Source organism: Sinocyclocheilus rhinocerous, unplaced genomic scaffold (assembly GCF_001515625.1).
Source record: "Sinocyclocheilus rhinocerous isolate Xijiao unplaced genomic scaffold, SAMN03320098_v1.1 scaffold11177, whole genome shotgun sequence".
Classification (NCBI taxonomy): domain Eukaryota; kingdom Metazoa; phylum Chordata; class Actinopteri; order Cypriniformes; family Cyprinidae; genus Sinocyclocheilus; species Sinocyclocheilus rhinocerous.
Window position 1 is genome coordinate 1,303 of NW_015623935.1, and position 20,928 is coordinate 22,230.

Genomic DNA, 20,928 nt, shown 5'->3' on the forward strand with positions numbered 1-20,928 from the left:
GATTTAATTTGGTCTTGTAGCGTTACCACATCTGGAATTAATAGTTTTGGTAAACCTACAGTATCAGAAAAAACTTGTTCATCAGTCGTAGAAAAGGTCTTTCCAGCTGTGGATGTAGCTCAGTGGTAGAGCGCATGCTTTGTATGTATGAGGTCTTGGGTTCAATCCACAGACTGTAAAATTTTAATTTCAGCAAAACGGATTCAATTTGGTCCTGTTGAGTTTGCACATCTGGAATTAATAGCATTGGTACGCCTACAGTGGTAGAAAAGGTCCTTCCACCTAGGGATGTAGCTCAGTGGTAGAGCGCATGCTTTGCATGTATGAGGTACTGGGTTCAATCACTAGCATCTCCACAGACTGTAAAATTTTAATTTCAGCAAAACGTATTTAATTTGGTCTTGTAGCGTTACCACATCTGGAATTAATAGCATTGTTAAGCCTACATTAGCAGAAAGAACTTGTTGTACATCAGTGGTAGAAAAGGTCCTTCCTTCTGGGGATGTAGCTCAGTGGTAGAGCGCATGCGTTGCATGTATGAGGTCCTGGGTTCAGTCCCCTGCATCTCAACAGACTGTGAAATTTTAATTTCAGCAAAACGGATTTAATTTGGTCTTTTAGCGTTACCACATCTGGAATTAATAGCATTGATAAGTCTACAGTAGCAGAAAGAACTTGTTGTACGTCAGTGGTAGAAAAGGTTCTTCTAACCGGGTATGTAGCTCAGTAGTAGAGCGCATGCTTTGCATGTATGAGGTCCTGGGTTCAGTCCCCCAGCATCTCCACAGACTGTTAAAATTTAATTTCAGCAAAACGGTTTCAATTTTGGTCCTGTTGAGTTTCCACATCTGGAATTAATAGCATTGGTACTCCTTCAGTGGTAGAAAAAACTTGTTACACATCATTGGTAGAAAAGTTCTTTCCAACCGGGGATGTAGCTTAGTGGTAGAGCGCATGCTTTGCATGAGGTCCTCGGTTCAATCCGCAGCATCTCCACAGACTGTTAAAATTTAATTTCAGCAAAACGGTTTCAATTTTGTCCTGTAGCGTTACCACATCTGGAATTAATAGCGTTTGTAAACCAACAGTAGCAGAAAGAACTTGCTGTTCATCAGTGGTAGAAAAGGTTCTTCTAACTGGGGATTTAGCTCAGTGGTAGAGCGCATGCTTAGCATGTATGAGGTCCTTGGTTCATTCCCCAGCTTCTCCACGGACTGTTTACATTTTTTTTTGTACAAAACTGTATCAATTTGGTCCTGTAGCGTTACCACATCTGGAATTAATAGCATTTGTAAACCTACAGTAGCAGAAAAAATTTGTTGTACCTCAGTGGTAGAACATGTACTTTTCACCTGGGGATGTAGCTCAGTGGTAGAGCGCATGCTTTGCATGTATGAGGTCTTGGGTTCAATCTCCTCAGACTGTTAAAATTTAATTTCAGCAAAACGGTTTCAATTTGGTCCTGTAACGTTACCACATCTGGAATTGATAGCATTGATACACCTAAAGTAGTAAAAAAACTTGTTGTACCTCAGTGGTAGAAAAGGTCCTTCCAACAGCGGATGTAGCTCAGCATCTGGAATTGATAGCATTGGTACACCTAAAGTAGTAAAAAAACTTGTTGTACCTCAGTGGTAGAAAAGGTCCTTCCAAGAGGAGATGTAGCTTAGTGGTAGAGCAGATGCTTTGCATGTATGAGGTCTTGGGTTCAATCCACAGACTGTAAAATTTTAATTTCAGCAAAACAGATTCAATTTGGTCCTGTTGAGTTTCCACATCTGGAATTAATAGCATTGGTACAACTACAGTGGTAGAAAAACTTGTTGTACATCAGTGATAGACATGATCCTTCCACCTGGGGATGTAGCTCAGTGGTAGAGCGCATGCTTTGCATGTATGAGGTCCTGGGTTCAATCCCCAGCATCTCCACAGCCTTTTAAAATGTAATTTCAGCAAAACTGTTTCAATTTGGTCCTGTAGCGTTACCCCATCTGGATTTAATAGCATTTGAAAACCTACAGAAGCAGAAAGAACTTGTTGTACCTCGGTTGTAGAAAGGATTCTTCCAACTGGGGGATGTAGCTCAATGGTAGAGCGCATGCTTTGCATGTTTGAGGTCCTGGGTTCAATCCCCAGCATCTCCACAGACTGTTAAAATTTAATTTCAGCAAAACGGTTTCAATTTGGTCCTGTAGCGTTACCACATCTGGAATTAATAGCATTGGTACACCTACAGTAGTAGAAAAAACTTGTTGTACCTCAGTGGTAAAAAAGGTCCTTCGAATAGGAGATTTAGCTCAGTGGTAGAGCGCATGCTTCGCATATTTTAGGTCTTGGGTTCAATCCACAGACTCTAAAATTTTTATTTTAGCAAAACATATTCAAGTTTATTTGTACAGCACTTTTCACGATACAAATCATTGCAAAGCAACTTTACAGCAAATTAAATTAAATTTCAACAAAATGGATTTCAATTTGGTCCTGTAGCGTTACCACATCTGGAATTGATAGCATTGGTACACCTACAGTAGTAGAAAAAACTTGTTGTACCTCAGTGGTAGAAAAGGTCCTTCCAACAGGAGATGTAGCTTAGTGGTCGAGCACATGCTTTGCATGTATGAGGTCTTGGGTTCAATCCACAGACTGTAAAATTTTAATTTCAGCAAAACGGATTCAATTTGGTCCTGTTGAGTTTCCACATCTGGAATTAATAGCATTGGTACGCCTTCAGTGGTAGAAAAAACTTGTTGTACATCAGTGGTAGAAAAGCTTCTTCCACCTGGGGATGTAGCTCAGTGGTAGAGAGCATGCTTTGCATGTATGAGGTACTGGGTTCAATCCCCAGCGTCTCCACAGACTGTAAACTTTTAATTTCAGCTAAACGGATTTAATTTGGTCTTGTAGCGTTACCACATCTGGAATTAGTAGTGTTTGTAAACCTACAGTAGCAGAAAAAACTTGTTGTAGTTCAGTAGTAAAGCTCTTTCAAATGGGAATGTAGAGCACATGCTTCGCATGTATGAGGTTCTGGGTTCAATCCCCAGCATCTCCACAGACTTCAAAAAATTAATTTCAGCAAAACTGTTTTAATGTGGTCCTGTAGCGTTACCACATCTGGAATTAATAGCATTTCTAAACCTATAAAAACTTGTTGTTCATCAGTGGTAGAAAAGGTCCTTCCACCTGGGGATGTAGCTAGTGGTAGAGCGCATGCTTTGCATGTATGAGATCCTGGGTTCAATCCCCAGCATATCCACAGACTGTAACATGTTAATTTCAACAAAACGGATTTAATTCCGTTTGATTGACATCCCGATTTGTATCGTGAAAAGCGCTGTACAAATAAACTTGAATTGAATTGAATTTGGTCTTGTAGAGTTACCACACCTGGAATTAATAGCATTGGTAAACCTACAGTAGTAGAAAGAACTTGTTGTACATCAGTGGTAGAAAAGGTCCTTCCACCTGGGGATGTAGCTCAGTGGTAGAGCGCATGCATCGCATGTATGAGGTCCTGGATTCAATCCCCAGCATCTCCACAGACTGTTAAAACTTCATTTCAGAAAAACGGTTTCGATTTGGGCCAGTTGAGTTTCCTCATCTGGAATTAATAGCATTGGTAAACCTACAGTAGCAGAAAAAGACTTGTTGTACGTCAGTGGAAGGAAACGTCCTTCCAACTGGGAATGTAGAGTGCAGTTTTAATTAGAAGGGGAGCGACAGAAAAAGCAACAGAAATGTTCACAGATAATATAGGAAGATTATTGGTAATTAAAGTCAAAAGCAAAGAAGAAGAATTAACAATATGTACTATTCATGCACCAAATGAACGTTTAGAAAGAGTCACCTTTTTTAAAGAATTAAGTGTTTTAATGGATGGTTATACAAATGTGATTATAATTGGGGATTTTAATACTATTTTGGAAAGAATTGATGTGGAGGATTACATGGTATATAGAGCAGATGTGGGGAGAACTGAATTAAAGAAAATGATGGAAAAACACACATTTTTAGACATATGGAGGGAAAGAAATAGAGTAAAAAGGGAATATTCCAGAAGGCAAATTGTGAACACAGTCTTAAAGCAAAGTAGACTTGATTTGATTTTATGTAACAGACAGTTAGAACTGTTCATCTCAAAAGTATTTTATAAAAAGTTCAGTGAACGTGATCATGATTTTTTAAATGTAATCATTGATTTTAGTGGAGTTGAGAGAGGTCCAGGGGTATGGGTTTTCAGTGCAGAACTTTAAAAAAACGAGTCTTACAAAATGGAAATAGAAAATGTTATAATAAATAATATAAACAATATCCTATATGAAGAAGCAAAAAGAGTATGGTGGGATAACTTGAAAAAAGCTATTAAAAAATATCCATTGAATATTCAAAAAGAATGCAAAAGGCAAAGAAAAGTAAAGAAAGATTTTTAAATAAGGAATGGGAAGAAGAAATGAAAAAGGTGTCCGAAGGTGTCATGGATGTGACGAGAATAGTGTTTTTAGAAGAAGAATTTAGGAAAATAGAGGAGGAAAAGTGCAGGGGAGCTAAAATAAGAAGCAGGGTGAAAAATACAGTAGAGGGAGAAAGAAGTACGAAATTATTTTATGAGTTGGAGAAAACAAGAAAACAAGCAGAACTGATCAAAAGTATATTAAAAGATGGGAAAGTTGTGAAGGAAAAACAATGTATTTTGAATGAAGTGAAGGATTTTTATACTACTTTATTTAAAAAAAAATTATATAAATGTGAAAGATGAAGAGTTTTTATTGAATCAAATTCAAATGCAAGTAAATGAAGAAGATAAGAGAATGTGTGATAAGGATATAAATGAAGAGGAAATTGCACTGTGTGTTGTATTTTTGATTTCACAGGCCAACAGAGGAGGAGAGGCACCCGGCGTCCCCGTGATGGTCCGTCGGAGGTGGAGCAGACGCTGCTCGAGCTCCTGAGGCGTCCTCCAGCCCCACCACCACCACAGTCTGCTGATGAGCACTTCCTCCTCAGCCTTCTGCCTTTTCTGCAGAGCATGCCGCCTCATACAAAAGAAATTATAAAATTTAAAATGTACAAATTGGCGATGGAAAACAGCACCGTTGTGCTAAATTTGGAACAATCGGACCCCCACAGCCCACAGTAGGCTTTAAAAAAAATGAGGCAGCAGGCTCTGCAGGAAACGCAGAATGCCCTCCTTCCTCTTCTCCTACATTTTGTTCCCTGAGGCTCTTCCACGTTCCAAGCGAGGTCCTTTTTATTTCTGTCTCTGTATGTAAATAGTTTGTACATGTTGTATTTTTTTAAGTTTATATTCAAATTATTTTATGTTTGGCCTGAATAAATTATTTTGAAATATGACTAAATGCCTGGTGTGGTTCTAATGCACAACAAAGCAAGTGTTTTATCACATAAAAACTTGATTTCAATATATGACACATATTCATTTTGTATTGAATGCTATTTATTCCATATCTAAATCTTGATTATATGAAACATGTATTATAATGTAAAGACAACCAATATACTTTAGTGTGTCTGGACAGTGTTGTGTGAGGAAAACAAAGAAATCACAGGACAGGTTAATTACTTTTGGAGGCTGGCTCCATTCATCATCAAAACAAAAATAAATGCCAGATTATTTTACAGTAATAACCTGAACAAAGAAACGGCACAGACCTATAGAATTATTGATGAAACTCGCCAAACTGGGAACGCCTCCGGAGGGTCTGGTGGACCCAAGTACGGCGACGCTGACCCCTACGCCGCTGTTCTGCTCTCCAGAGCAAATACAAAGCGGTAACTCTCTCGATGAATGCTCGATCAACATCAGCCATCTTGCAAACAGACAACCGCCTAGCACTTGCCCCTCCCACAAGAAGCGGATTTCGCCTCGGACGCGCGTCAATTTCGCTTCAAACGCTTGTTTTTTACGCGCGTCTATTTCGCTCTAGACGCGCGAATGCATTCAAAATGTTCAAGCGGCAAACTAGACGCGGTAGACGCGAATTTGACGCTCTATTCGCGTTTGGTGTGAACGCAGCATTATTGACCGTGCAAGCCGGTGTCATCCACCTGCATTGGTGGTATAGTGGTGAGCATAGCTTCCTTCCAAGCAGTTGACCTGGGTTCGATTCCCGGCCAGTGCATTTCCTTTGGTTTGGGCTGAAGTGAAAGCAGAACTCCTTCTGTAACCTCTGGCTGCACCAAAACCTTTTGGATGTGTCGTTTGGTGGCAGAAAAACAATATCTCTCCCCGTAGGGCAATCGAACACTAGTCTTCCGCGTGACAAGCGGAGATACTGTCCACTTTACAAACGAGGAGTTGTGCATGTATGAGTCTGTCCCCAGCTAACACCACTGCACCGACATCACTAAAGACTTTTTGACTTCCTGTTTGTTGCTATCGTGTGTTTTGAGTTTGAGCTCCGTCAAGTTAATTCTTTGTCGTCTAATTTTTTTATCTTAAAATCAATTTTATACACCATCATTTTCGTTTCTATAACGTGTGAATATATCCCCTATCGTATTCTACAACAAAAACAATCAGAGCGCCTTGTTATCACTAGTTTTATTTTGATTTCCCGAGTCCGCTATTAGCAAATAGCCCGCTAGCATCGCCAGCGTGGTTGCCGCTAATCTCGCTTACATTACTAATACTCTATTCACACACATTACCATTGTTTTACTCACTGTTACTTGCTTTAATGGCGGATGTGTGTCTACCTTTGAGTGCAGGTGAGGACACGTTCAAGCTGCATTCGGTGCAGCTCGAGCTGGAGGCCGTGGAGAAGCAGATCCGCGACCTGTTGGTGAGGCAGACCCAGCTGAGAGAGCAGAGAGCCGCGCTGGAATCATCCCAGGCTGACGCTCACAAGTCCGAGGTAAGTATACAGCGCGCTGCTAATTCTCCCACCACCTCTACTCCGTGTGTTTCTCTGCACAGGCCCGGTGCACCCAGGACGCGATCTTCCCAGATGTTCTTCACTCCGGCGCCGGGACACCACGGACCCTGGGTGCAGCCGCAGCGGAAGACGCGAGCCAGGCCCCGGGCGACGACCTCTCCCCCTCCGCCGCCTCCGGTCTTCGAGATCTCCACCCGGAACCGCTTCGCTCCCCTCCGCGAGACGGAACGCGACGCTGTGATCATCGGAGACTCCATCGTCCGGCACGTCCGTGCTACGTTAGCTGAAGGTAAAGTGCACACTCACTGTTTCCCTGGTGCTCGTGTTCTCGATGTTTCTGCGCAGATACCCGCGATCCTGAAGGGCGACGAGAGCACCGGAGCGGTCGTGCTTCACGCGGGGGTTAACGACACCAAGCTGCGGCAGACGGAGACACTGAAGAGGGACTTCAGGAGCCTGATCGAGACGGTGCGCCGCACATCGCCCGCGACGACGATCATCGTGTCAGGACCGCTTCCCACGTATCGACGAGGACATGAAAGGTTCAGTAGACTTTTTGCTTTAAATGAATGGTTATTGTCATGGTGTAAAGAACAGAAACTGCTCTTTGTTAATAATTGGAATCTTTTCTGGGAGCGTCCTAGGCTTTTTCGCGCTGATGGCCTGCACCCCAGCAGAGTCGGAGCGGAACTCATGTCGGACAACATCTCCAGGACGCTACGCTCCATATGACTAGTAAGTCAAATCTCAAATAACTGCCCTGATGACTTTTGTTCTACCCGCTTAAATGATAGAAGTACTTGTGCTGTCCAATCTATAAAGACTGTGTCTGTTCCCCGAATAGTGAGGTCAAAATATAAATTTAATGCAGGATCTAGAAAAAATCTTATCGTGATTAAACCAGAAAAATGTAAAATAAATGAACAAAAACAATTTTTAAAGTTTGGGCTCCTAAACATTAGATCACTCTCACCCAAAGCAGTTATTGTAAATGAAATGATCACAGATAATCGTTTTGATGTACTCTGCTTGACTGAAACCTGGCTAAAACCTAATGATTATATTGGTCTAAATGAGTCTACTCCACCAAGCTACTGTTATAAGCATGAGCCCCGTCAGACTGGTCGTGGCGGCGGTGTTGCAACAATATATAGTGATATTCTCAATGTTACTCAGAAGACAGGATACAGGTTTAACTCATTCGAAATACTTCTGCTTAATGTTACACTGTCAGATATGCAAAAGAAATCTATTGTATCTCTTGCTCTGGCTACTGTGTATAGACCACCAGGGCCATATACAGATTTCCTAAAAGAATTTGCAGATTTTCTCTCAGACCTATTGGTTACTGTTGATAAAGCGCTAATTGTCGGAGATTTTAACATTCACGTTGATAATACAAATGATGCATTAGGACTTGCGTTTACTGACCTAATAAACTCTTTTGGAGTCAAGCAAAACGTCTCCGGGCCCACTCATCGTTTTAATCATACGCTAGATTTAATTATATCGCATGGAATTGATCTTACTGATATAGATATCGTACCTCAAAGTGATGATGTTACTGACCATTTCCTTGTATCGTGCATGCTGCGTATTACTGATATTAACTATATCGCTCCGCGTTATCGTCTGGGCAGAACTATTGTTCCAGCCACCAAAGACAGATTCACAAATAACCTGCCTGATTTATCTCAACTGCTCTGTGTACCCATAAGTACACATGAACTAGACGAAATGACTAGCAACATGGGCACTATCTTCTCTAATACATTAGAAGCTGTTGCCCCCATCAAATTGAAAAAGGTTAGAGAAAAACGTACTGCGCCATGGTACAACAGTAATACCCATTCTCTCAAGAAAAAAACTCGTAGTCTTGAGCGCAAATGGAGAAAAACTAACTTGGAAGTTTTTAGAATTGCGTGGAAAAACAGTATGTCCAGCTATAGACAGGCTCTAAAAGCTGCCAGGGCCGAGCATATCCACAAACTCATAGAAAATAACCAAAACAATCCAAGGTTTTTATTTAGCACAGTGGCTAGATTAACAAATAACCAGACGCCACCCGATCTACATATTCCCTCACAGTTTAATAGTAATGACTTTATGAATTTCTTCACTGATAAAATAGATAACATCAGAAATACAATAACAAATGTAGATTCTACAGCGTATAATACTTCAGCTTCATTCATCGCACCAAAAGATAAACTGCAGTGCTTTACAATTATAGGACAGGAAGAGCTAAATAAACTTATCACTGCATCTAAACCAACAACATGTCTGTTAGATCCTGTACCCACTAAATTACTGAAAGAGTTGTTACCTGTAGCAGAAGAACCGCTTCTCAATATTATTAACTCGTCGTTGTCTTTAGGTCACGTCCCAAAACCATTCAAGCTGGCGGTTATTAAGCCTCTTATTAAGAAACCACAACTAGATCCTAGTGAACTGGCAAATTACAGACCCATCTCAAATCTTCCTTTTATGTCTAAAATTTTAGAAAAAGTTGTGTCTGCTCAATTGTGCTCCTTCCTGCAAAAAAATTATCTCTATGAAGAATTTCAGTCAGGTTTCAGGCCCCACCATAGCACAGAAACTGCACTTGTTAAAATTACAAATGACTTGCTTCTTGCGTCAGACCAAGGCTGTATCTCATTGCTAGTTTTACTTGATCTTAGTGCTGCGTTCGACACTATAGATCATGACATACTCATAGATCGATTACAAAACTATACAGGTATTCAAGGGCAGGCTTTAAGATGGTTTAGATCCTACCTGTCCGATCGCTACCATTTTGTTCATTTAAATGGGGAGTCATCTCGATTATCACCAGTAAAATATGGAGTGCCACAAGGATCTGTCCTAGGTCCTCTGCTATTTTCGATATACATGTTGCCCCTTGGTAATATTATTAGAAAATACGGGATTAGTTTCCACTGTTATGCTGATGATACTCAACTATATATCTCAACAAGACCAGATGAAACTTCTAAATTATCTAAGCTAACAGAGTGTGTTAAAAATGTAAAAGATTGGATGACCAATCATTTTCTCCTATTAAATTCGGATAAGACAGAGATATTACTTATTGGACCAAAAGACAGTACACAGAATCTCTTGGATTACAATTTGCAACTAGACGGATGTACGGTTACTTCCTCTACAGTCAAAAATCTGGGTGTTATATTAGATAGCAACTTGTCTTTTGAAAATCATATTTCCCATGTTACAAAAACAGCATTCTTCCATCTTAGAAACATTGCCAAGTTATGAAATATGTTACCTGTTTCTGATGCAGAAAAGCTAGTTCATGCATTCATGACCTCTAGACTGGACTATTGTAATGCACTGCTAGGTGGTTGTCCTGCATCTTCAATAAACAAGCTACAGGTGGTCCAAAATGCAGCGGCTAGAGTCCTTACCAGGTCAAGAAAATATGATCATCATATTACCCCAATTTTACAGTCTCTGCACTGGCTACCTATTAAGTTCCGTATCAGTTACAAAATATTATTACTTGCCTATAAGGCCCTTAATGGGTTAGCTCCTGCGTACCTAACTAGTCTTCTACCATGCTACAATCCATCACGCTCCCTAAGGTTGCAAAACTCTGGACTTTTGGTAGTACCTAGGATAGCAAAGTCCACTAAAGGAGGTAGAGCTTTTTCGCATTTGGCTCCCAAACTCTGGAATAGCCTTCCTGATAACGTTCGGGGTTCAGACACACTCTCTCTGTTTAAATCTAGATTAAAGACACATCTCTTTGGCCAAGCATTCAAATAATGCATCTCATAATCTTGTACTGCAGTTATATCTGATCAAATGCACATTATTATTCTTTAGTTTGGGTTTAACAAATCAATTTTGCTTGGTTGGAACAGCAGCTACGCTTATTATGTCTCTATTTGTTTCTCTGTTTTTGCTGGGATTGACATCCCGTGGTAGCTAGGATTTACACAAGCTTCAGTCTGGATCCAGAACACCTGAGAAGAGATGATGCCAACCCCTCAGAGGACCTCAGATGATGCCAACCCTGAAACAACATACAGAACTACCACATTTTGCTATAAGTTTGATTGCATCATATAATAATTGCTGTTAATAGTGTTCATCGTCTGTTTGATTACGTCTTCAATTGATTTTTCCGTACATTTCTGCCATATGTACATTAACTGACAGTCACCACTGATAAGCTACCACTAAATATTGTAGAAACTTAATTTGCTGTAAAGTTGCTTTGCAATGATTTGTATCGTGAAAAGCGCTGTACAAATAAACTTGAATTGAATTGAATTTGGTCTTGTAGAGTTACCACACCTGGAATTAATAGCATTGGTAAACCTACAGTAGTAGAAAGAACTTGTTGTACATCAGTGGTAGAAAAGGTCCTTCCACCTGGGGATGTAGCTCAGTGGTAGAGCGCATGCATCGCATGTATGAGGTCCTGGATTCAATCCCCAGCATCTCCACAGACTGTTAAAACTTCATTTCAGAAAAACGGTTTCGATTTGGGCCAGTTGAGTTTCCTCATCTGGAATTAATAGCATTGGTAAACCTACAGTAGCAGAAAAAGACTTGTTGTACGTCAGTGGAAGGAAACGTCCTTCCAACTGGGAATGTAGAGTGCAGTTTTAATTAGAAGGGGAGCGACAGAAAAAGCAACAGAAATGTTCACAGATAATATAGGAAGATTATTGGTAATTAAAGTCAAAAGCAAAGAAGAAGAATTAACAATATGTACTATTCATGCACCAAATGAACGTTTAGAAAGAGTCAACTTTTTTTTAAAGAATTAAGTGTTTTAATGGATGGTTATACAAATGTGATTATAATTGGGGATTTTAATACTATTTTGGAAAGAATTGATGTGGAGGATTACATGGTATATAGAGCAGATGTGGGGAGAACTGAATTAAAGAAAATGATGGAAAAACACAAATTTTTAGACATATGGAGGGAAAGAAATAGAGTAAAAAGAGAATATTCCAGAAGGCAAATTGTGAACACAGTCTTAAAGCAAAGTAGACTTGATTTGGTTTTATGTAACAGACAGTTAGAACTGTTCATCTCAAAAGTATTTTATAAAAAGTTCAGTGAAAGTGATCATGATTTTTTAAATGTAATCATTGATTTTAGTGGAGTTGAGAGAGGTCCAGGGGTATGGGTTTTCAATGCAGAACTTTTAAAAAACGAGTCTTACAAAATGGAAATAGAAAATGTTATAATAAATAATATAAACAATATCCTATATGAAGAAGCAAAAAGAGTATGGTGGGATAACTTGAAAAAAGCTATTAAAAAATATCCATTGAATATTCAAAAAGAATGCAAAAGGCAAAGAAAAGTAAAGAACGATTTTTAAATAAGGAATGGGAAGAAGAAATGAAAAAGGTGTCCGAAGGAAAGATGAATGTGACGAGAATAGTGTTTTTAGAAGAAGAATTTAGGAAAATAGAGGAGGAAAAGTGCAGGGGAGCTAAAATAAGAAGCAGGGTGAAAAATACAGTAGAGGGAGAAAGAAGTACGAAATTATTTTATGAGTTGGAGAAAACAAGAAAACAAGCAGAACTGATCAAAAGTATATTAAAAGATGGGAATGTTGTGAAGGAAAAACAATGTATTTTGAATGAAGTGACGGATTTTTATACTACTTTATTTTTTTTTTTAAATGATATAAATGTGAAAGATGAAGAGTTTTTATTGAATCAAATTCAAATGCAAGTAAATGAAGAAGATAAGAGAATGTGTGATAAGGATATAAATGAAGAGGAAATTGAAGAGGCCATAGACCAATTGAATAATGGGAAAAGTCCAGGCCTAGATGGCTTAACATCTGAGTTTTATAAGGTTTTTAAAAATGTTTTAACACCTATTCTGCACAATTTATTTGCTTAAAATGGAAAAAGACTAAACTTTTGGAAACAAAGAGAATTGTTTTTAAAAGGGAAAGTATTGGTTTTAAATTCTTTATTTCTGTCTAAGATGTGGTATATTTTAAGTGTGGTTAGTCTGCCAGCATGGGCGTACAAAAGAATAAAAACGTATATTTTAAAGTTTTTATGGGATGATAAGCCTGCAAAAATAGCATATGACACAATAATTGGGGAGGTGGAAAAGGGAGATTTGAGACTCATAGATCCAATGGTAAGTATGAAGAGTATGAGAATAAAGATGATAAAAAAGTTTTTTAATAATGATGATATGGTATGGAAAAAAATAATGAGTTTTTTGTGGATGAATTTTAAAGATAATATGCTTGAGAAGATACCTGAATTTTATAAAGAAGTCTTAAGAGCATGGAAAGTTTTTAAAGAGAATGTTTATGTGGAGTTTAAAGGAAGAGATCAACTATTGAAACAGCCCCTTTTCTTAAACAAATTAATTACAAGAAATAGAAATATATTTTTTTATAAGAATTGGTATTATGCAGGACTAAGACAAGTAAAAGACATTTTATATGAAGTAAAACCAGGATTTTTACCTATACAGGCAATTATAGAGACATTAGAGGAGAATGAAGATATAGAAAACAGACAGTTGATTAAGGAACAATACATACAATTAAAAGAAGCTGTGCCACTACAATGGATTAAAAGCATTGAAGATAAAGAAAGAGGAAATGAGAAACCTGAAATATTTTTTAAAAGAAATGATGAACAGATTCCTTTCAATGGCTGTGTTCTTAAAATGTTTTATGTTTGTATATGTGATCTTGTATTTTTAAGACCAAAAGCAATAGATTTTTGCGAAAGGTTTTTTTGTGATCTAGATGTAACAAAGATTTGGAAAAATGAAAGATGGAAATTTAAAAGTCCCATATTGGATCATTTAGATTTCTTGTTGAGACACAAATTGGCAAAAATTGGAATGGCACAAGATGCAAAATGTAAATTATGTATGGAAAAAGATGAAGGAGTGTTACATTTGTTTTTAAAATGTAAAAAATTAGAAAATTTTATGAAGATGTTAAGGAAAATTGTGGGGGATTTTTTTAAGTGATCAGAATGATTGGTTAGAGGATTGGGAAACATTGTTTTTATTTGGCTTTAATGGAAAAGCAAAAAATGTTTATGCTTTAAATTTATGGTTAACAGTAGCAAGATATACGATTTGGAGACGAAGGAATATAATTAAATTGAAGAAAAAAGAACTGTTATTGTGTAGCTTATTTAAACAGTATTTGACTGCAGTGATAGAGGACATATATGATTATTTTAATATGAATGGACAAATGGATGTATTTAACAAATATATTGTAGAAAATAACCCATACATTGTAAAAACATGGTCTGGTTTTAATGTAATTTTGCCTGAAATGTTCTAACTTTTTTTTGTTTGTCTGTTTTGTTTTGTGAATATACTTCAAATGTAAGGCTGTGAATGTATGAAATTTGTGTAATTTTAATAAAAAAATAAAATAAAAAATAAAAAAAGCACATGCTTTGCATGTATGAGGTCCTGGGTTCAATCCCCAGCATCTCCAAGCACTGTTTGTGAATTTCATACAAAGAATTTAAAGCAATCCTTTAGAGTTCCCTCTACTGGACTTTATAGCAATTATAGCAACACAAAGAAAATATGTGTTGCAACTGGGGATGTACCTCAGCGGTAGAGCGCATGCTTCGCATGTATGAGGTCCTGGGTTCAATCCCCCGCATCTCCACAGACTGTTAAAATGTGCGTACGCACAGATTTGATCTTAGAGTGTGTGTACACTAAAATCCACGGCAACGTTCATATTTATAAAAACGGTCTTTGACGTGGAAAAGTACTTACTGCTACGTCAGGGTCTGAGCAGGCGTACGCACATTTCCTTGTGGCAAAGTAGGAGTACTGCAGCTATTTGAACATCTAAGCTGCAATAATAATAAAAGCGGTGTACGTGCAAGCGACGAATTCATCATAAGCAACAAAGATGCAGTGTAAAGAGATTATTGTGCAGTGTAGTCAGATTTTTTATTAACGGGAGTTTTTGCGAGATTAAACTGACCTTTTTAGTAGCCTAATGTTGAGAGTTCTTTATAGTCTATACTCGCTTTCTGTACACAGTTTATTCCATGTTGTTTTTTTATTATTTTATTTTACAAGAGAACTTGCGAAGTCTTGATTTACAACTGATGCGTAAAATAGAAAAAAAAATTCATAAACGCATCTCCGACTGTTTTGTCTGTGTACCCTATATAGGCCTATGTCGTGCAATAACGGTTTTAATATATTCTATTCAATAACATTGTTAACTGTTTTTATTTATAACATCTGCTGCTTTGCTTCTGTGAAAATGAATAGAGACATCAGCCTTAAACTTTGTTTTTGTCATTTACACACTTTTGGAAACCTAATTTTTTATAATTACTACTACTACTATTATTATTATTATTATTATGATTATTATTATTATTATTTATGTTGTTTCTAGAATAGTACTTTTGATAATAGTCAATAGAAAAAATATAACCACACACACATTGTTTTGTCTACAGAATAATTACACATTATTAAATAATTTGGGTCCACGCGTGTTAATAATTTCTGTGCATCTATGGCCTATAAAATGGCCTATGATGAAGTAGTTTGCAAGAGGCAGAAGGGCAGCATTAGCCGCGTATGGCGACGAATGGTTGATAAGCAGGTACCGTTTGCAAAGAGCTGCACTGTTACATCTTTGTGCCCAGATAGGCCCTAATATACAGAGATGCACCAACTCCAACCAGGCCATACCTGTGGAGGTACAGGTGCTCTCAGTGCTTGGGTTCCTGGCCACAGGAACATTTCAAAGAGAGATTGGTGACCGATCAGGAATATCCCAGCCATCTGTGAGTAGACTTATGCCAGCTGTGCTTCAAGGCATCATCCGATTGTCCACTCGGTACATAAAGTTCCCATACACTGCCGAGGAGCAGCAGCATGTTATGGATGATTTTGTGCGCCAAACAGGATTCCCCAATGTCCTAGGTGCAGTAGATTGCACTCACGTTGCCATACGAGCACCTCATGCACATGAATATGTGTATGTTAATAGGAAAAATTTCCATTCAATTAATGTACAGCTCATTTGCAATGCTCGAATGGCAATTCTTAATGCAGTTGCAAGATGGCCAGGGTCGACACACGACTCCTTCATTGTGCGCAACTGCAGCGTGGGCAATCGTCTAGAGGCAGGAGCAGGTAGAGATGGATGGCTTCTAGGTAAATAAATTTGTGTTTAGCTGTTATTACATTTTCGTGTTCAAAAATAATTCTCTATACAATTATAGGTGACAGAGGTTATCCTCTGAAGCCATGGCTTCTCACCCCCATAGCGCACCCACAGACAGCTGAAGAAGCCCACTATAACATGTCCCATGCCTGCACCCGGTCAGTTGTGGAGCGCACAACTGGGCTACTAAAGGGAAGGTGGCGATGTCTGGATGCATCGGGCGGGAGACTCCTATATGATCCAGTCAAAGTGTGCCAAATTGTTTTGGCTTGTGTTCTGCACAATATCTGCTTGAGTTATGGGGTTGGGCTACCAGAAGAGGAAATGCGCATGGATGTTCCAGAGGATCCGCCAGCAGGACCTCAATTCTCAAGCTTAGAAATTCGGATATTGGCGTGTGTTCTTTTATATGGTAATGATATTAATTAGGGGGTGTTTACAAAACGGAGATCTGACACCAGTCAGCTGCGCACAATTTCAAGATCATTTGCGATTTATAAATGTCACATCTGGAAGAGATGCGGACGCATGTGTTTTTGTGCGCACGTTCGTTTTCTCTGAATCCCACTTACTCACTTTTGAGAAATTATCTTAGAACAAATTTAAGACGGTTTATACGCAACATTTTAAAAATGAAGCCCATGGAATTAATATCATTTGTAAACCTGCAGTAGCAGAAAAAACTTTCTGTACCTCAGTGGTAGAAAATGTGCCTTCGAAACTGGGGATGTAGCTCAGTGGTAGAGCACATGCTTTGCATGTATGAGGTCCTGGTTTTAATCCCCAGCATCTCCACACACTGTTAAAATTTAATTTCAGCAAAACGGTTTCAATTTGGTGCTGTAGAGTTACCACATTTGGAATTCATAGCATTCGTAAACCTGCAGTAGCAGAAAAAAAACTTATTGTACCTTAGTGGTAGAAAATGTCCTTACAACTGGGAATGTAGCTAGTGGTAGAGCGCATACTTTGCATGTATGAGGCCCTGGGTTCAATCCTCATCATCTCCACGCACTGTTAAAATTCAATTTCAGAAAAATTATTTAAATTTGGTCCTGTAGAGTTACCACGTCTGGAATTAATAGCATTTGTAAACCTGCAGTACCAGAAAAAACTTGTTGAACCTCAGTGGTAGAAAATGTGCCATCCAACTGGGGATGTAGCTCAGTGGTAGAGTACATGCTTCGCACGTATGAGGTCCTGGGTTCAATTCTCAGCACCTCCAAGCACTGTTTAGTAAATTTCATGCAAAGAATTTCAATGCAATTCTTTAGAGTTCCTGCTACTGCACTTTATAGCATGTATAGCAACACAAAGAAAAGGCTTTAACTGGGGATGTAGCTCAGTGGTACAGCGTGTACTTTGCATGTATGAGGTTCTGGGTTCAATCCCCACCATCCACACAGACTGTTAAACTTTAATTTCATCAAAACGGATTCAATTTGGTCCTGTTGAGCTTCCACATCTGAAATTAATAGCGTTGGTCAACCTATAGTAGCAGAGAAATCTTGTTGTATGTCAGTGGTAGAATATGTGCCTTCCAACTGGGGATGTAGCTCAGTGGTAGAGCGCATGCTTTGCATGTATGAGGTCCTGGTTTTAATCCCCAGCATCCCCACACACTGTTCAATTCAATTTCAGCAAAACGGATTCAATTTGGTGCTGTAGAGTTACCACATCTGGAATTAATAGCGTTTGTAAACCTACTGTAGCAGAACAAACTTGTTGTACCTCAGTGGTAGAAAAAGTGCCTTTCGTTTGTGGATGTAGTTCAGTGGTAGAGTGCATGCTTTGCATGTATGAGGTCCTGGGTTCAATCCCCAGTTTCTCCACATATGGTTAAAATTTAATTTTAGCAAAACGGTTTCAATTTGGTCCTGTAGCGTTACCACATCTGGAATTAATAGCATTTGTAAACCTACAGTAGCAGAAAAAACTTCTTGTACATCAGTGGTAGAATATGTTCTTTGTGCAACTGGGAATGTAGCTCAGTGGTAGAGCGCATGCTTAGCATGTATGAGGTTCTGGGTTCAATACCCAGCATCTCCAAGCTTTGTTTCATGCAAAGGATTACAATGAAATCTTTTAGAGTTCCCTCTACTGGACTTTATAGCATTTATAGCAACACAAAGAAAACATGCGTTTCATCTGGGGATGTAGGACAGTGTTAGAGCGCATGCGTCACATGTATGAGACCCTGGGTTCTATCCTCAGCATCTCCACACACTGTTAAAATTTGATTTCAGCAAAACGGTTTCAATTTTGTGCTGTAGAGTTACCACTTCTGGAATTACCACCTTTCAAATGTGGATGTAGCTCAGTGGTAGAGCGCATGCTTTGGATGTATGAGGTCCTGGGTTCAATTCTCAGCATCTCCACAAACTGTACAAATTTAATTTCAGCAAAACGGTTTAAATTTTTTTTCCTGTAGAGTTACCACATCTGGAATTAATGGCATTTGTAAACCTACAGTAGCAGAAAAAAAACTTATTGTACCTTAGTGGTAGAAAATGTTCTTACAACTGGGAATGTAGCTAGTGGTAGAGCGCATGCTTTGCATGTATGAGGTCCTGGGTTCAATCCTCATCATCTCCACGCACTGTTAAAATTTAATTTCAGAAAAATTATTTAAATTTGGTCCTGTAGAGTTACCACGTCTGGAATTAATAGCATTTGTAAACCTACAGTACCAGAAAAAAACTTGTTGAACCTCAGTGGTAGAAAATGTGCCTTCCAACTGGGGATGTAGCTCAGTGGTAGAGTGCATGCTTCGCATTTATGAGGTCCTGGTTTTAATCCCCAGCATCTCCACACACTGTTAAAATGTAATTTCAGCAAAACGGTTTCAATTTTGTGCTGTAGAGTTACCACATCTGGAATTAATAGCATTTGTAAACCTACAGTACCAGAAAAAACTTGTTGAACCTCAGTGGTAGAAAATGTGCCTGGATCAGACCTGGATCACCTAGAAGACTACATCGACGAATGCTACAATAGACTCTGCATCATGGGACGCTCTCAAAAAGCCAAAAAGCCACGTATATCGGGCTCACCCGCTTCATCCAACTCTTCTCCTTCACCCACATCCCCACACCCCCGTGCTGTCCCGAGGAAAGCGACATATTTACATCCATAGACAATAAACTATCCGGACTGGACGCCAGAGTAGCCTTAATAGAAGTATTGCACAAAGAATTTCAACAACTCCGCCACAGCCTGGAATACAGCCAACAACAAATCGACACGCTCACACAAGAAAAGAAAATGTGCCTTCCAACTGGGGATGTAGCTAGTGGTAGTGCGCATGCTTTGCATGTATGAGATCCTGGTTTTAATCCCCAGCACCTCCACAAACTGTTAAAATTTAATTTACATCTGGAATTAATAGCATTTGTAAACCTACAGTAGCAGAAAAAACTTGTTGTACCTCAGTGGTAGAAAACGTGCCTTTCAGCTGGGAATGTTGCTCAGTGGTACAGTGCATGCTTTGCATGTATGAGGTCCTGAGTTCAATCCTCAGCATCTCTGCACACTATTAAAATTTAATTTCAGCAAAACGGTTTCAATTTGTTCCTGTAGAGTTACCACATCTGGAATTAATAGCATTTGTAAACCTACAGTAGCAGAAAAAAACTTCTTGTACATCAGTGGTAGAATATGTGCTTTCCAACTGGGGATGTAGCTCAGTGGTAGAGCGCATGCTTCGCATGTATGAGGTCCTGGTTTTAATCCCCAGCATCTCCACACACTGTTAAAATGTAATTTCAGTAAAACGGTTGCAATTTCGTGCTGTACAGTTACCACATCTGGAATTAATAGCATTTGTAAACCTACAGTAGCAGAAAAAACTTCTTGTACCTCAGTGGTAGAAAATGTCCTCACAACTGGGGATGTAGCTCAGTGGTAGAGCGCATGCTTTGCATGTAAGAGGTCCTGGGTTAAATCATCACCATCTACACAGACTGTTAAACTTTAATTTCATCAAAATGGATTCAATTTGGTCCTGTTGAGTTTCCACATCTGAAATCAATAGCATTGGTAAACCTATAGTAGCAGAAAAAACTTGCTGTATGTCAGTGGTAGAAAATGTGCCTCTCAACTGGGGATGTAGCTCAGTGGTAGAGCACACGCTTTGCATGTATGTGGTCCTGGGTTCAATCCTCATCATGTCCACACACTGTTAAAATTTAATTTCAGAAAAACTATTTAAATTTGGTCCTGTAGAGTTACCACATTTGGAATTAATAGCATTGGTAAACCTACAGTAGCAGAAAAAACTTGTTGTACGTCAGGGGTAGAAAATGTCCTTCCAACTGGGGATGTAGGTAGTGCGCATGCTTTGCATGCATGAGGTATTTAAACCGGGTTGTTGGACACATCCCAACTTGTGTTTTGACCAATTAGACACTGTCTTAGCTCTGGGTGTTGCTATATTTATCCTCCCAATTCATAAATCAAATGTTATCTTATCAGTCACATGGTCCGAATTTTCCCGCTCTTGCAGAGTATAATTTTGGACAATTTCTATAACAAGAATATGATACATTTGACAAAGTATTGATTGTCATACATATCCAACATGAATATAATCCTTTAAACTATTCAATAGTTATTCAAAATACACACACAATAAGTGATTAGAACATGATAGCCAACTGTGTGGGTTACATACATAATATGGAGTTATGCATAGAAATGATTTGTTGCTCATAAGTCCTTTTAGCGTCATTTAGGTGCATATATACATGGAAAGGTAGTTTCTGTAGCATTCTGTGGACGTAAGGATATGTTCTGTGAAGACCAGAGAGGTTAAAAGGTCTCCTAAGGAATCTC

The 20,928-nt window shown here is 38.8% G+C and overlaps 13 non-coding genes across 13 annotated transcripts; all 13 read left to right on the forward strand.

The window, feature by feature from the left end:
* Positions 1–1,857: 1,857 nt before the first annotated feature.
* Positions 1,858–1,929, forward strand: trnaa-ugc (transfer RNA alanine (anticodon UGC)). The gene has a single exon. It is a non-coding gene; the product is annotated as a tRNA-Ala (tRNA).
* A 143-nt stretch (positions 1,930–2,072) lies between these two features.
* On the forward strand, positions 2,073–2,144 carry trnaa-ugc (transfer RNA alanine (anticodon UGC)). Its single transcript has one exon. It is a non-coding gene; the product is annotated as a tRNA-Ala (tRNA).
* A 637-nt stretch (positions 2,145–2,781) lies between these two features.
* trnaa-ugc (transfer RNA alanine (anticodon UGC)) lies at positions 2,782–2,853 on the forward strand. The gene has a single exon. It is a non-coding gene; the product is annotated as a tRNA-Ala (tRNA).
* A 614-nt stretch (positions 2,854–3,467) lies between these two features.
* trnaa-cgc (transfer RNA alanine (anticodon CGC)) lies at positions 3,468–3,539 on the forward strand. The gene has a single exon. It is a non-coding gene; the product is annotated as a tRNA-Ala (tRNA).
* A 2,529-nt stretch (positions 3,540–6,068) lies between these two features.
* Positions 6,069–6,140, forward strand: trnag-ucc (transfer RNA glycine (anticodon UCC)). Its single transcript has one exon. It is a non-coding gene; the product is annotated as a tRNA-Gly (tRNA).
* Positions 6,141–11,296: 5,156 nt separating this feature from the next.
* trnaa-cgc (transfer RNA alanine (anticodon CGC)) lies at positions 11,297–11,368 on the forward strand. Its single transcript has one exon. It is a non-coding gene; the product is annotated as a tRNA-Ala (tRNA).
* A 3,122-nt stretch (positions 11,369–14,490) lies between these two features.
* On the forward strand, positions 14,491–14,562 carry trnaa-cgc (transfer RNA alanine (anticodon CGC)). Its single transcript has one exon. It is a non-coding gene; the product is annotated as a tRNA-Ala (tRNA).
* A 2,256-nt stretch (positions 14,563–16,818) lies between these two features.
* Positions 16,819–16,890, forward strand: trnaa-ugc (transfer RNA alanine (anticodon UGC)). Its single transcript has one exon. It is a non-coding gene; the product is annotated as a tRNA-Ala (tRNA).
* A 358-nt stretch (positions 16,891–17,248) lies between these two features.
* On the forward strand, positions 17,249–17,320 carry trnaa-cgc (transfer RNA alanine (anticodon CGC)). Its single transcript has one exon. It is a non-coding gene; the product is annotated as a tRNA-Ala (tRNA).
* A 321-nt stretch (positions 17,321–17,641) lies between these two features.
* Positions 17,642–17,713, forward strand: trnaa-ugc (transfer RNA alanine (anticodon UGC)). The gene has a single exon. It is a non-coding gene; the product is annotated as a tRNA-Ala (tRNA).
* Positions 17,714–18,072: 359 nt separating this feature from the next.
* On the forward strand, positions 18,073–18,144 carry trnaa-agc (transfer RNA alanine (anticodon AGC)). The gene has a single exon. It is a non-coding gene; the product is annotated as a tRNA-Ala (tRNA).
* Positions 18,145–18,401: 257 nt separating this feature from the next.
* trnap-ugg (transfer RNA proline (anticodon UGG)) lies at positions 18,402–18,473 on the forward strand. Its single transcript has one exon. It is a non-coding gene; the product is annotated as a tRNA-Pro (tRNA).
* Positions 18,474–19,767: 1,294 nt separating this feature from the next.
* Positions 19,768–19,839, forward strand: trnaa-cgc (transfer RNA alanine (anticodon CGC)). The gene has a single exon. It is a non-coding gene; the product is annotated as a tRNA-Ala (tRNA).
* The last annotated feature ends 1,089 nt before the right edge of the window (positions 19,840–20,928 follow it).